General features: G+C 37.6%; 1 long non-coding RNA gene across 6 annotated transcripts in view; it reads left to right on the forward strand.

Annotated features, from left to right (window-relative positions):
• Positions 1–14487, forward strand: part of LOC125325853 — a 33436-nt gene extending 18949 nt beyond the window's left edge. For all 6 annotated transcript variants that reach the window (XR_007203582.1, XR_007203579.1, XR_007203580.1 and 3 more), the window contains one exon: positions 8585–14487. This is a non-coding gene — a long non-coding RNA (uncharacterized LOC125325853). The remainder of the gene's footprint in view (positions 1–8584) is intronic.
• The last annotated feature ends 588 nt before the right edge of the window (positions 14488–15075 follow it).

A 15075-nucleotide genomic window follows, 5' to 3' on the forward strand; every position in this document is an offset into this window, starting at 1 on the left:
GCTTATCACAGCGTTTTTACATATCTTCATTATTCCAGTGGACTGTTTCCAATCTAGTAACATATTTCTGTATATTGTCACTAAAGCCCAAGATACAGAGCAAAGTACTCTGGGCTTTCTAAGTGAGAATATGATGAAAATTCATAAATATGCAGTTAGCAATTCATTCAGCCAGTGCTAAATGAAACCCTTTATACAGACTTTTCAAAAACATTCAGCATGTGAGGTGAGTTCATTAATGTGGTGTAGCAGATTGGGAGCAGCCAAGATTTGGCCTAGAGCAAGAATGACCATCTTCGTCACTGCTGGTTTTACTAAAAGATCCTTCTGATGATACAAAGTAGAAATAAAACATCTAAAGAACAGCCATTTTCCTGGACTTATTTCTGGTGCACAGGCTGTTCTTGGGAGAATTTTGAAGTAACTAAACTATAATTCTAGTTAGAAAGCACTCACACAGACTCAAATAAAATACAATACTGAAGCAGCTCAAACATTTAATTATGCATAAAGCAGAGAATATATTTTGATGATGAATAAATCAGAATTAAATGGGGTGGAGGGTTTGGAAGAAAGTAAAATTTCCTTGTTACTAGCAGTTCCAGAAAAGGGCCATGAATATGATCAGAGGACAGGAGCACACACCTCTCCTGTGAAGAAAAGCTGAGAGACATGGAGTTGCTTAGCCTGGAGAAGAAAAGGCTCATGGAGCTTTCATGACAGATGGAGACTTTTTACCAGGGCCTGCAGTGATAACACAAGGGGCAAGAGTTTTAAACTGAAAGAAAGTATATTTAGATCGGTTATAAGGATGGAATTTTTTACAGTGGAGGTGGTGAGGCACTGGAACACGCTGCCCAGAGAAGCTGTGGATGCCCCACCCACCCCTGGAAGTGTCCAAGGCCAGGTTGGATGGGACTCTGAGCAACTGGTCTAGTGGAAGCTGTCCCTGTCCATGGCAGGGAGGGTTGGAACAAGGTGATCTTTAAGGGCACTTCCTACCCCAACTGTTCTGTGATTTTCAGATTCTACTCTCTTGACTTATCTTTAAACATATGAGATTTTATATTATGGTCATGCTTGTTTATATATACTTTGACAATTACAAAAACATTTAATTTACCACTTCAATTAATCTTACGCATTTAAATTAATTAAACCATTTTCTTTACTATTAATATATTTTAAATGTACACAAATTATAAGCTCTGCCTGAAGTCAATCAGTACTTAGCAAATGTTTATATAAATTCTGAAATGTAACTCTGGGATATACACAGTGCACATTTGAGTTATAGAAAATTCTAGTATGTAAGAACAGAATAGATCAAATTATGTTTTAGATATCAAAATGTAGTCTGCCAAATATAAATAGCAACAAGCAACTGACTTTTAACTAAAATGTAGCAATTGCTTTGTGTTCAGGTACTGAGTTTGAACTGCTAAGAGAGCTTTAGCAAGACAACAAAAAGGCAGGATTTAAACAAACCTTCACCAGTTTTCATGGTTGTGTTTTGATGCAAAATCCATGTTAGAATAAAAAATAAACAGCATTATATTCCATTTTACATGATAAAAGACTTGAAAAAAAAGCAGTATCCTAGCAACTAGACAGCAGAACTTTTCAGCGCAAACACCTCAACCTTCACTGTGTCAAGCCATGAAAAGAGAATAATAAAATTCCAAACTTGCAATAAATCCTAACATCAAACATGAAAATAAAATAGCTCAATAACACATAGTAGATCTGAGCTCATTTTTTTCCTGGCAGAAGTATATGCTGAGACAACTTCCATAATACAGTTCCATGACTGATAAGGCCAGATAGTTTTGCATTCTTGTTTATTTAGGTCTCTAACTGTGAATCTCTAAAACCCTACTGTATCAGGTTTCTTTTGATGACTTTTATTTCATATCCAACAACTATCTTTTGCTGGACTTGTTCCTCCTATTTAACACAATCTGTCAAAAGCCCTGGTTGTGGTCCTCTCCTCAATCTGCTTTACCCTAAAACAACACAAACTGTCATTAATACATGAGGATACTTGATAAGTATCAGGGAGTACAGATCCTTGGAACATCTAAAGAAAGTGCCAGAAGTGGGCCACATGTCACAAACCAATAAACTACAAAGCCATTTTATAAAGCCAGCTGTATAATAAAAGTACATTCATTTAATGTCTCTTCCATGTTTCAAAGCACTTACTGTCCTGATCAAATGAAACCCTATCTCTAGCTTTATCATATACTATTGATGCCTGTTTCTAGAAGACCATCAAAATTGCTGTTAGCTCTGCAAACACTACCAATACTTTTTTTGGGTATTGTATGACATGCACTCATACGGCTATTATTTCAGGTACCTCCTGTCTTGGTTTTATAAGACGGAGAACAATAAAGTGATTTGGATAAAGAGGCAGACACCAGGATGTATTTCATCTGCACAGTAATCAACAGCAGCCAGAGCTCACAAGGAAAACATGGATTGAGATTTTTTCCTCTCTTTGGTTTGAGCATGGGTGAAGACCTGAATGTGCTGACCATCCTTTCCAGCAAATGACATGCTGCAATGTGTGCACTATTTCCAGTAAATTCAAAACTCCTCACTGACCCATTGTATAAAACAGAATACCACAGAAGAAGTTAACTATAAACATATTGGTGCCTTTGCATGAAAAGGGCACATGGATTGAGGGGGAGGGCAGGCTGAGGGAGAGAATCTGGGGAGGCCAAGGCCCAGCTCCGCCAGTATTCGTGTCAGGCAATGTCTTGCAAATGACCATGAGAAGGAAGGAGGGTTTAGCTTCTAGATGAGTTTCTAGTTCAAATATCAGTGGCTATCCAGCCAAAACCCCTCTGTTGGGCCTTCTGCTCTACATGCTGGGACTTGGGCAGAGGTTAGTCAGGGAGAAGGCTCACCAGCGTGTCCGGAAGTGGCTCTGGCTGTATCTGAGAGCCAAAGGTTACTCACAGCTCACATGCTCAGTCACACTGACTTGGAAAAAGGCCCCTCTCTCCCAGTAGGATATTGCAACCATCAGGTTATCAGGCAGTTTCCATTCCTCTGCACACAGCTACTCCACAGTGATTTGAAAAGTACATTTACAACAAGAGAAAGAGAAATATACTACATAAAATTAATAACCTAGGCAAAATTGATAAAGAAAATTGAGAACATCAAGAAAGTATGTGTATTTGGCAATGACTAAAGCAAAAATAAAATGTTTACTAGTGCAGGTAATTGAAAAGGCTTATTCTGTGCACTGCTGTTTTCTATCTTGAAAGAAGGATGAGATACTCCATCTTTAAGGGAGACTAAACTTTTTCAGCGGACTAGTTACTACAGAATATGTAAAAAAACCTTACGCTATCTAGAGTTAAATATTGTTAAATTCCACATAGGACTCCCAGAAGAGAATCTGAGGGGATTTCAACTGATTATTTTTATTTTCTGACTGCGACTCAATAACTTGAGTCAACGTCAGAAAAATTGGAGCAGTACCAATATTCTTTTGCTCTTATTCAAAAGGTCATACAAGATGAGCTAGGGAACAGAAGGACAAATGGTCTGACGTCAATCCAAACACACAGAACTGAAAGAGATAAGATGCTTCATTTTTATAAGGTATTATTCATACTATAACACAGCTATAGGATCATTCCTTCCATCAGCCTGATATCTTCCCAAGAGATCTGCATTTCAAAATGCCTGGCAGGCCCAGGCTTAAGGCAGTTGCCTGGAAGATGGGAAAACTTTCTCTTACCAGGCTGAGAGAGGACTGGGGGCCCTTTTCATGTACCCCAAGTAGGCATGCTATCACTTAGGCATACAGGAGAACCACCTCTTGCTTGAGCATCTCAAGCCAACTTTCTTACGTGTGCAGTCAAAACAGTTTGGATGTTTCAGAAAATTTCATTATAACTGAAAATATTTTCCATATTGGATCCAAGTTATGAGTTTGGATATATGAATAATAACTGATAACACCTATTTCAGAAAACCCAGCCCTAAAATTGATCAGCAAAGATTCTTGCCATCACTATGTGTTTTCTCATTTGAAGTAACTGCTAAGAAAATTTTTAATATGAAAATGTTCAAGTCCTTCCACATCCAAACCACGCAGTCGGTCTGTCCATCTCACCTTCAGGCAGCTGTAGCATTGTTTAGTTACAGCACACACTCATCAGCCATGTATAAATAAAGCCATTTATGAATGTGTCTGCACACATAGGTACACTACACACACCACCACTGCTTCCCTCTGCTACCTTATTCTTTGCCTTCCTTGGCAAATACAAGCAATGCAAGTACAGGTGCTTGGCAATCTAATTTAAGTAATTGGGTTTTTTTGGAATTACACTAATTACATTACAGCTTTTCAATCTCATGTTACAGTAATACTATATTGAAATATATTGCAAATTAAATTATTGCTATTTATTTAATTCACGAAGTTCCAGACTGGCAGAGCACATAACAGAAGTGATCCAGGTTCAAAACCTAATTATGGGAAATGTTTTGAAAATTGAAAGTTAGTTAAATATTTTTAAGTAACTCTATCACCTTGTTTATCCTGTTAACCTAAAAGAATCACTTAATTACCCTGGAAAAAAGTAAAAGGCAAATTTTCTGGGAAAAAAAAAGTCCCAGTAGCACTAATATCTGTGTCATGTCAAAATAAACTACATTTAACATTGACCAGTAGTTAATGTTATAGATGTGAAACTGTCCAGAAGTTCAGATCCATAGTGTTTGCATTAATTCTATATAGAGCTGTCACAAGTCTGAAACTTGGGCTTCAGCTTTTGAGCTGAACAAGGTGTTTCAATGAATTTTCATAAGCCTCTAGGCTCTCAATTTGCCTTGAAATCAAAGAAACGTAGGGACATATCTAAACTTTGGGTGTATTTGGCCCTTTATTGCATTTTTTAAAACACAAGGGCAGCATTTTTATAAGCACTTAGATAAGTTAGAATTATAAATTCCATTACTTTAAACCCAGATGGAAACCAAAACATGGTTTCTTTGCTTGAAAGGTCTTTCTATTCAAAGTAATTTCTGATTACAAGAACAAATCCTGCTGTTGGACTGTAAGGTCATTGGTCTTTTATTTCAGTTTATGCCTTTTAACTATAAGGATCTGGACCTTTTCTTCTAGTGGAAACAAAACCTTTGTGTAAATTTGTGTACATGAATACTATTACAATCACCAAACTATCATACCTTATTTATAATCAAAACCAGTAGAAATAATAATAAAAGGTTACTTTATTTAAAACACACCTGAAAAAGTAATTCCAAGAGCTTTTTATTGTCTCGTTAAAGTAATGATTTTCAGCCACTCTGTGTACATGAACCCTAGAAAACAGACAGAATTTCTTAATGAAAAATGTAGTATAAGGAAAGCAGACTGCTACCTATGTATGGACAATGTGAGATTTTGAGTCTCCCGTTTTAGGTCTCTCTTCAGCTATGTTTTCTCACTGCTTCCTGAAAGAAAAGCTGTCTAGTGCCACCAGAAAGCAATGCCAAATAACTTTGCTTTCCCTACCTCATAAGCACTTCCCTCGGGGTGCAATTGTGCAGTCAATGCACCCAAAAGCAAAGCTACACCTGCAGACAGCTCCTACCACTGACAACTGGAACAGCAGTGGTGACTTTTGGTTTCTAGTCCCTGTAGGAGCTATGCCACTGGTACCTAGCAGCCTCCTTGGATCAAAGCATAATTAGAAGTATCTCCAAGAAAAAAGAATTTTAAAACAGCCCAACTCCTATTTCTATCATTCCATATGGCTTTCTATTCTCCAGAATCTTGGGAAACACTGCAATTGCTCTGTGTTACATCCCCTGGGTTCTACATCCATATCTCACATCTGCCCCGTCAGCAAGAACAGCAGAGTCATAATTCCTATTTGCAGCCCCCTATCCTCACTGTCTCTTTCTCTCTCTCCAGAGAGCCCATTTAATAGTGCAGAGCTCCTTTGATCTCTGTATTCCCAGCTTGAACAAAACAGCTGTGTAACTTTGCAACTGCATCTCCTCTTCCTCCAATGCGGCTCACCACAACACTCCAAGAACTCATCCACACCATTTTCCTGCCCCTCTTCTGAACATGGCTAGTCAGAGAAAATCAATATGCAATATAGAATCATTTATAAGCTCATATACCATTACCACTTCCCCCATAATCAATCCCAGAAGCAAAAGTCATGAAACTCTGAGACAGAGCAGTGCGCAGAACCAGTTGTTCAAACCTCAGCTTCACTTTATATTAATGAGGTTTTCTGGCTTTGTTAACTTTGGCTGTAAAAGAACATAGTTATAAAAGAGCCTCTGAAATGTCCAGCCAGTGCCAAGGCTTTGCCCCTGTGTGTAAAACCTTTATCACATGTATATATTTCATAAAGATATGTCATGCACACAATGATAAAGGTGGACATACAATAAGAGAGCAGGGTCTTTGGCATAGCTTTATGTAAACCCTCACATAGCTTGAAGAAGTCAGCGGGTGGTAGCTCTAAATGACGGACATCTATGATCATCTGTTTAAAATGTCTTTGGTAGGGAAGGATAAGAAAGAAAAGACTTGATGAGTATAGTGTCCTGCATTTGTTTGTTATTTGGAAGAAAAATACCAGAAGTAAAAGACTCATCTTCTGATCAACAGGTTGAAAATTTGTTTGCTACTTTGGGAAAAAGTAAAACAAGAAAATAAAAAAAAAAAAAGACCAGTTGCTGTATATCACCAATTTGCTCTTTTTCTTTCAGACATCAGAATATTATTATTTTTGTGTGAATGGAGTTTAATCATCACGACAACGTTAAGGTCTAGAAAGTAGTACGCATGCAAAATTTGTGAACATGGATATAATACAAACAGGATATTTATACATTGCTTCTAAACCATAAAATAAAAGTCCACTTTTGATAAATATCCCTGTCTCTTACAGTCATTTATTTCCTACAAGAATTGTTTACTTTAAATTCACTGTAAACCTCAAAAAACCAGAGACAAGAGTTGCAATCTCTTCTGATTAAAATAATATTATTTTTAAAATGTTTTTTCTCCAAAGGAAAGATAAACAGTTTCCCAAATGAATTCCTCCCCTCCTACCAGCATCATGTACTAACTCCCATGGAGAATTAAACTCAGGACCTTCAGAACAGATGGCAAAGGCCTTATCTGCTTTCCTACCACAGCAGGAGGCAATATAGGTTTGCCTGATAATGCACTCACAATGAGAAAGAGGTTTATTGACCCCTCTCAATATATCTACATCCACCAAACAAATGCTTTTTAAATTTAATCTACAGGTTTTGACTTTTGCAAGTTAATTTACAAAAGCTTGCCAAGCATTAAACCTCAGATACTAAAGAAACTGTTTTCATTTTAGTGCAATTCCAGCTGTACATTTTTTCAAATCTCTGGCACATTTTATTCTCTGTCTTTAATGAAAAGACAGTTAATTTTCAGCATTGATTTTAATAGCTTCAGTGTTCATTTTCTATATATTTCACATCTTCCTTCCACATTTGTTCTGAAATTACACCATAGTTTTGACACTGCTTTGGCCTGCGCTATATAATGAGCTCATAGTGGTTTAGCAGATGAGTAAGTTCAGTTCTGACACCACACGAGCCCAACAGCTCCTTTTGCTCCATCCAGTTGACAGCTGCCCACCTACAAAAGTCTTAAAGCAAAAAAAAAAATTGAAATATTTCCTGCAAACTATGAAAAATATGTAGATATTAGACCAAAACCAGCTGCTCTCCTGAAGTCCTTTTCCTTTTCAACTAAGCAATCTAAACCTAATTAATGCTCAATTCCTGAATGTTTCAGCTTTTATTTGAATGCAACAGTCCCAAAACTTGGCACTGTGTTGCATATTATTGTATTAGTCAAGGTCATATTAAAAATTATTTTTAATTTTTAGTGATTTGCAAAGGGAAAAAAATTAAGTTTAGGGTGATCTTTAAACTGATGCCTTGAGAGGCCTCCTAGAAACAGAGACTAGACCAGAGTAAAGGATTAAAATAGGTATTTACTTGAAAGGCCTTCAAAGGTACACCCTGGGGAGCCTGAAGCTATTCTCAAAATGGACCCCAAGATGGACAACAGGTCACAAGTTCTTCACACCTTTATAGGCTTGGTTCATTTGCATAGCAAGGTTAATTCTCCAATTAAAGCTTCAGTTTTGCCCTCAACTTACCCCCCCTTAGCGGCTCTTTGGTTTATACTCTTTTGGCCTAGGACAGTCTTGGTGTCCTTGAAGAGCAGACCCAGAGAGGCTTTGTTATGTCTGCCTAGCATGAGAGAGCAGAAATTAACAGGCTACAAGAAATTTTCAGAGCTACACACTAAGCAGTACAGAATTTGAAAAATACGAAAGTTAAAACCTAAGGCATCAAAATCAGAACAAAAGGAAAAAATTGATGAAATTGTTTTGAAGTCTGAGGGAGTGAAAAACAGTGCCTGATGGCAGCCGATCTGATGGCCATTGGGGTGGTGCAAGATATGTTGATGGGCTCCCTTATGGTTTCTTCTAAAAAAGGTATTTATTTACATGGTTTTCTTTTTTCCTAGGATCCTTGTTGGAGCTCACAGGGAACCAGAAAGACCTACACCTTCTTTACAGGGAGAAGAAAAAGAAAGACAAAATAAATTATTGAAATATTGACTCACTAATACTTCTAAACCCAGTATTTTTGCTGTTTGGATTACAGCAATAGGGGCTCAGTTTTACAAGGCTTGTTCTAACTCACACATGCTCTTTCCCAGAATGGTTACTACAACGGGACCATTCAGCTGTTTACCAACAAATGAACAAAACTTGTAGCAATGTACACAAATAGGTAAGAATGATTGTCATTATAATCTCCCCATATAAACATTGCCTTTGCATCAAAATAATTCTGTCATTAGCTGGAAAGAGATGAAGGTCTTCTTTACCTATAGAAATACTATTGTTCTACTTATGACCTAAATGGCTCAGAGTTCCCTGCAGCTACCCTGACTCCGTAGAAAATCATACCCATGTCTTCTTCCTACGCTGCTGTTGTACTGACATATTCCTGCAGCAAGGAGCCCAGCCTTTGTTACATGCAATGGAATCCTCACGACTTACACAGTCAGTGAGATTTCACACTTCATTAGAGGCTAACACACACACTTACATAAGGGTAAAGGCTGGGCAAGGCATTGTAGTACCAAAATCTAAAGCATGTCTTAAAAGAGGTTTCTGGACGTTCCCTTAATCAAAGTGTTCAATGCTCAGGCATTCTTTGGAATCAGCAAATTAATTCTAGAGTTGATTAATATGGTTTTGTCCTGGTGTTTTCTTCAGTGCAGCACAGAGATGCCCAAAAACTTTTAACTAAATACCTTGAAAATACTAAGCAGTTTAGCAAAATATCTTTAGGCAGCTGTTGCAGTCATCTACCTCTAGAAAACTTAGTGTTTCCACATTACCCAAACACCTTGATTAGGCTGAGCAAAGGCATCTGGAAAACAGTTAGCAAAGCTGCTGAGAAAAGGAGGCTTTCAGCCCACATCTTACATAATTGCTTCTGGGAGAATATTTTCCACTGTTTGGTGCCTGGGTGCAATCTGTGATGAAAGTAATAAGAAAGGGAAAGGAAAAGTGGACAAAAAGGGGAAAGAAAGGTAGAAGTTGAAATGGTATCATAAACAGCACCCTACCACATTATTAGTTTTTCAAATATTTTTTAGAATATCTGTGATTATTTATAATGAATAAGTTAACTTGGGAAATGAATTAGCATAGACTACCTACATGGTGCATCTAGGACAAGCATAGTTATTTTTAGTTAAGATGTAATTTTTATATCTCACTATTTGGATGAATGTCCTCTTTGGTCTTTGAATTAGTGTTTGGCCCACCCTAAATACTACGAGTACTTTCCTCTTTGTGGAGCTTCTATTGTGTTCTTCCACAATAGAAAGGAAATGGGGGAAGAAAGAGAAAGAAGGCTGGCCACAAGGCTGACCACAATGAGACTGGCCATGCTTTCAGCTGGGACACTAACACTTAGAGATAGAAAACTTCTTGGCATGATTATTTCCCCTTACATAATTTCAAAATGGAAGTTCCTGAAGGTATCTCTTGTAGACCTATTAGAGGGAGTGATTTTAAGAAAAAAAGAGAAAATATTTCACAAGTAACGAATCCCTACTTTCAAAGCATGCATGCACGTTCAGTATCAGAACAGTCAGGCAACTCTTTAAAATCTTCAACAATATTTTATAATACTCCTTAATTTTTAGCCCAGCATGCAGACATTTTGTTTGACATTTCCAAATCTGGGTTCTGTCTTTTCCTACCTCCAGCAGAGAAGAGCCTTAAGACATATTTGCTTTTCCCTCTGAACATTATTTCCCACTTCTTTTAAACATTAAGAAATTGTCTTCAATTATAAAGATTCTGTAATACAGATGAAAAAGTCCCATTAGAAAATGGTGCAGAATCGAAGGTAAAATGAGTCTTCAGCTCTCCCAAAACTAAGCATTCATCCTCATTGGTTTTTTTCCTTATGATCAGAAACCAGCACAGGAAATCATCCACAGGTAATATATGCTCCTTGCATCTAAATTAAACTTGCCTACTCTTTTCATCTTTTCTAAATGCAGCAAAACTTTTACCAGAAAACCTGTTCAGTAAATACAACGGTAAATATTCCTACAGCTCTGGAACATGAACATCTTCACTGCCCTGCCTGGCAAGGGGTGCACTAGGGCCTGCAGGGGTACAGCCTGACACGAGAGACCAGAGTCACAGTCAAGAGCACCAGAGCAGGAAATAGCCTTTTTACAACTCATTGTTATCTCCCCACCGGCTTCTTCCAGGCAAAACAAGCAAATGAGCTACTTCAGGATTAGATCTGGGAGCACAGTGCAAGTAAAATTGTATCGCTGGTAACTGAGTTTTCCTCAGAAACATGTTCGAGGATGACAAGGAAGAAAAAGGAGGCACATTGAGGCCAAGCACCAGTTTTGAACAGTTGCAGAGCTGACACCACAATATCCTCAAGGAGAAAATGGATTAGGCAGGAGGCTCTTCAGCATGCAGCAACAGACCAGCTCTGTCTGCAATAAAGAGCATTCACATGGCTAAGAAATGAAAATTATTATAATGACAAATACATATTCCCTTTCACCTATGGGCATAGTAAAGGACAGCAAAAAATGAGAAGGTTTATTTTCATTTTATAGTTTTAAAAAGTTATTTTACAAGTCCGTGTAACTGGAGGATACTAATACTGTGTGTGTAAAAGCATCTAGAATATAATTAAAACTAGTACTAATTACTGTATAAATTGTGATCCTATCCTTATGACTGTATGAGTAAAACGTTTATAGTCATTCTTGAAGGCACTCTGTATCAGAAACATTTCTCTTCCTTATCCACAAATTATACAGATATATCAGTTTTGCATATTAAATTTGAGAACTTATAAATAAAGAGAAACTGCATTAAATCAGTAACATGCCAAATATCAATATGTCATTTTGATTATTTCATGCTCAGTAAGTACAATATCTCTAGACCTTATAGTGTTTATTAAAGGTACTTTTACTTCAAAAGGGATTCTCTTCCTTCCCTTTATCTACTTACATTATCAAAATGCCATGAATTCAATAAAATTTACCTTTAATAGATAAATCTTATTAATCTAAAAACCTCAGAATCTGCTCATCTGTAAGGTATTTTTGGAAAATAAGAGGCTTCAGCAGAGCCTGGCATAACTATCATCTGGGAAGCTACTCCTTTTGTATGTTCCATTCTTTTAATAGAGAATAAATAAAATGTATCAAGCTAGCAGTGGCTGAATGGAACAGATGAAACATCTGCCTTTGTGACAGAATTGTATTTTTAGAACTTGTGTCTTCAGCATTGTTTTCTGTGACCATAACAGACTTGGCTGAAAAAAGGAGAAGGATATGGGTTGATCACCTCTAGGACGACCAGCAGCTAGGCCAGCCAACAAACCCCTTGGGGCCCTTGCTATATCTTTTAATTAGAAGGACACCAGGACACTCTGTGGCATGGTTACTACTTTTTCTCCTCTTCTAAGAATAGCAGTGAGGAGATTTATTTTAGGGACCCAGTGCCACAGAAATCAAAGACAAAGCAAAAACTTGATTTCCTTTTTCTGTCTTACTTTGTTTTCATGTGGACCACTGTGTGTGTTCTTCAAGTATCTGAGAATGCCTGGAGATATAAAGAATAGTAAATTTTTTTCTTACCACAGTATCTTTTCCTGTCAGGCGAAGGTGAAAACTCAGCTCCAATCAAGTTCTAAGAGAGAACAGAACATCATGGGTCTACAACAGATACCATTTTTCTCTCATAGCCCCTGCTCCATGTATTAGAGAGCTCCCCATAGATCAAACCCCCTAACCAAGTTTTTGCCCCTCTCAGTTTTTCTCACTGTTTACAATTCTCCCCATAAGTAAGGTTTTATTCTTTTTATTCTGTAAAGGAGGATCATTCTTCCACAGATGCTGCTATCTCAAAAGCTGTGTAGATTACGGGCTGCACTGCCACTTTGAAAAATGTGATGAGTATCTGACCACCTGTCTGTATTATCTGTAATCAAAAATTTCTTGAAACTAAGATCTCAACTCTAACAGTTTATCAAAAAACTAAGTGAAATTTACCTCTATTTTTGTGATTGTTTATTGTTTGAGCTTTAGCTTTTACCACCCAAAAGCAATTTAGTGAAAAAAATTTCCCCAAATCTGAACTACTTCATAAAAGCCTTCATAAAGACTCCAAAATAATACTTTGATTGAGTTGATCTGTGATGCAACTGCTGACCACATTATGCCAGGTCTTCATTAGAATCACAGAATGGCCTGAGTTGGGTGGGACCTTAGAGATCATCTAGTTCAAACCCACCACACCTGTGGAGAGGGGTGCTGCTCACTAGGTCATAAAATAAAATACATCATAAAATTAAAACCTGAGAGATACATTATGTTAGCAGACATTGGTTCAGCAGGCTGCCTCTTCAGAGGATACACTGAATAGATGGAATCTCTTAAAAATATGTTATTCCCTGAAAGTGTTGGGCTTTGTGCATGCAGCATACTGTAATCAAATCGAGCCACTTCAATGTTTATTGTATTATCTATAATGCTATGACTAGCAAAATGCAAGTCCATTATACACTAGCAGTTCACGGACAGTATCAGTCCTCTCAAAACTAGAAAGATGTGTTTGGAAAGCCTGCATGAAGGGAAACAAACATCTCTAATACAACTTTTGGCAACAAATTTAATATGAAAATGCATTTTAAATTGCATTTATAATGATGGAAATTCCTGCTCACAAAGACATATTGTGCAGAGAAGCACATATTCCATCTGCCTGGGCAACATAAGGACTCTTAATATTGACTAGAGTGGAATTCTGACTCCACCTCCTTTCTGTGGTCAGACTGGGCACCAACTTGGATGAAACAGAGCAAATTTCTTTTGTTTTGCCTTGTTTGAGAAAAATAAATGCAAAGTTGGTCTGTGGGGCTCCCATCACATGTTAGTCACCTGTGTAGCTTCTTTCATTAAGAGTGAGCCACTGAGGAGTGATTTCAAGATAAGTTTTGGCATTTACTGAGAGGACAGAGATTTGTCCAGCAGTACATACCCAGGTAGGTTTAGTGGCTTAGCATGGGCTGCTTACAGGTAACTCAGGGGTCCAGTACCATCCGCACAGACAGCTCAGGTGAAACACTGAAGGAGAAGGCAAAACAAGGTTACTGTCAGAGGTTAAAGGAGTAAGTCCATGTACCCCAGAAGACTGAGTCAAGAGCAGAACCCAAAGGCAGGCAAGGTGGAAAACAGGCACAACACTGGGAATCACTAAGAAAGTGTACATGAGCCTGAAGCAAAGCTGGCCTAGTGGTCCACTGCAGGAGCTGGATGGAAATGGACCCTATGAAGGGGGTACAGGTGAAGGATCAGGAGACAGAACAAGGGCCACAGCCCAAGACCTTTGCCAGATGACCACTGGTGTCTGCCTGTTAATGCTGTGGCTTGAGGCAGGACCCTTTGTTTACTGGGTTTTTTGGCAGCCTCAGTAACCATTAGCTTTTGCCCAGTTTTTTCCTTCCTCATGTGCATAGAAACTTGTCACAAAGTGACACTGTTAGAACAGTGTTGCAGAAAAGCAGTCAAAAGTTGGAGCTTGTCCACTGATTGCAACTCACTGTAATTTTATATACCGTAAAATATAAAACTTACACCCACAACCACCAAGCCTCATACCTAAGAACAGATAATATCTTTGGGAAATGTCATTATAAAATTAAAAAGTTTCTTATAAGCAAAAACTGGGATCATATAACATTGCCTCTGGAGTTGCATAACACAGGATGTATAAACCCAGATAGTATGTACATATTTTCTTATATATCTATTTTGCAGTTCTTTGTATTCTATTTCTATGATTAAAATTTTTATAGCAATATTGTTTCCATCTATCTTGCTATCTACTAATCTAAAATAACTGCTTTATTTTTCAGTAAACTATAACATTTCCAAAGGCTAGAACTTGAATATTTCATAATCATTACACAATAGTGTCATACACAGTTCACTGAAGAGATTTCATAGACATCACAGCTATAAAATTCATACCCCTTACTTATTAGTGGGTCAACTTACTCTTTGATACCCTGCTGAGCTTGTCAGGCTACATGTTTATATATAGGTCTTCCTTTTGTATCCAGCTCATTCTCCCATAGAGTAGCAAAGCATACAGAAAAAGCTGGTATACCTTTCAGAACAAAAGTGAAAGTAGCACTCTGTAGAAGTGGGTTTCTGCATTCATCCAGGAAAGTTCAACCAAAAATACTCAATTTTCAGTAATGCCATTGGATTCCTACTCAATCCATGCAGCTGCATGGAATCTATGTGAATTGCCTGAAGCAGCAAAAGCCATTCAAACTCCTTTTTTAATTTGGATTCTTCCAGCCCTGAATTTGTGAACTGTAGTGCTATCTTCATTTCATCAAGTCCCATATTCTACCATTGTAGAGTTCCAATCTGTACAG

The sequence above is a fragment of the Corvus hawaiiensis genome, chromosome 5 (assembly GCF_020740725.1).
Source record: "Corvus hawaiiensis isolate bCorHaw1 chromosome 5, bCorHaw1.pri.cur, whole genome shotgun sequence".
Lineage (NCBI taxonomy): Eukaryota > Metazoa > Chordata > Aves > Passeriformes > Corvidae > Corvus > Corvus hawaiiensis.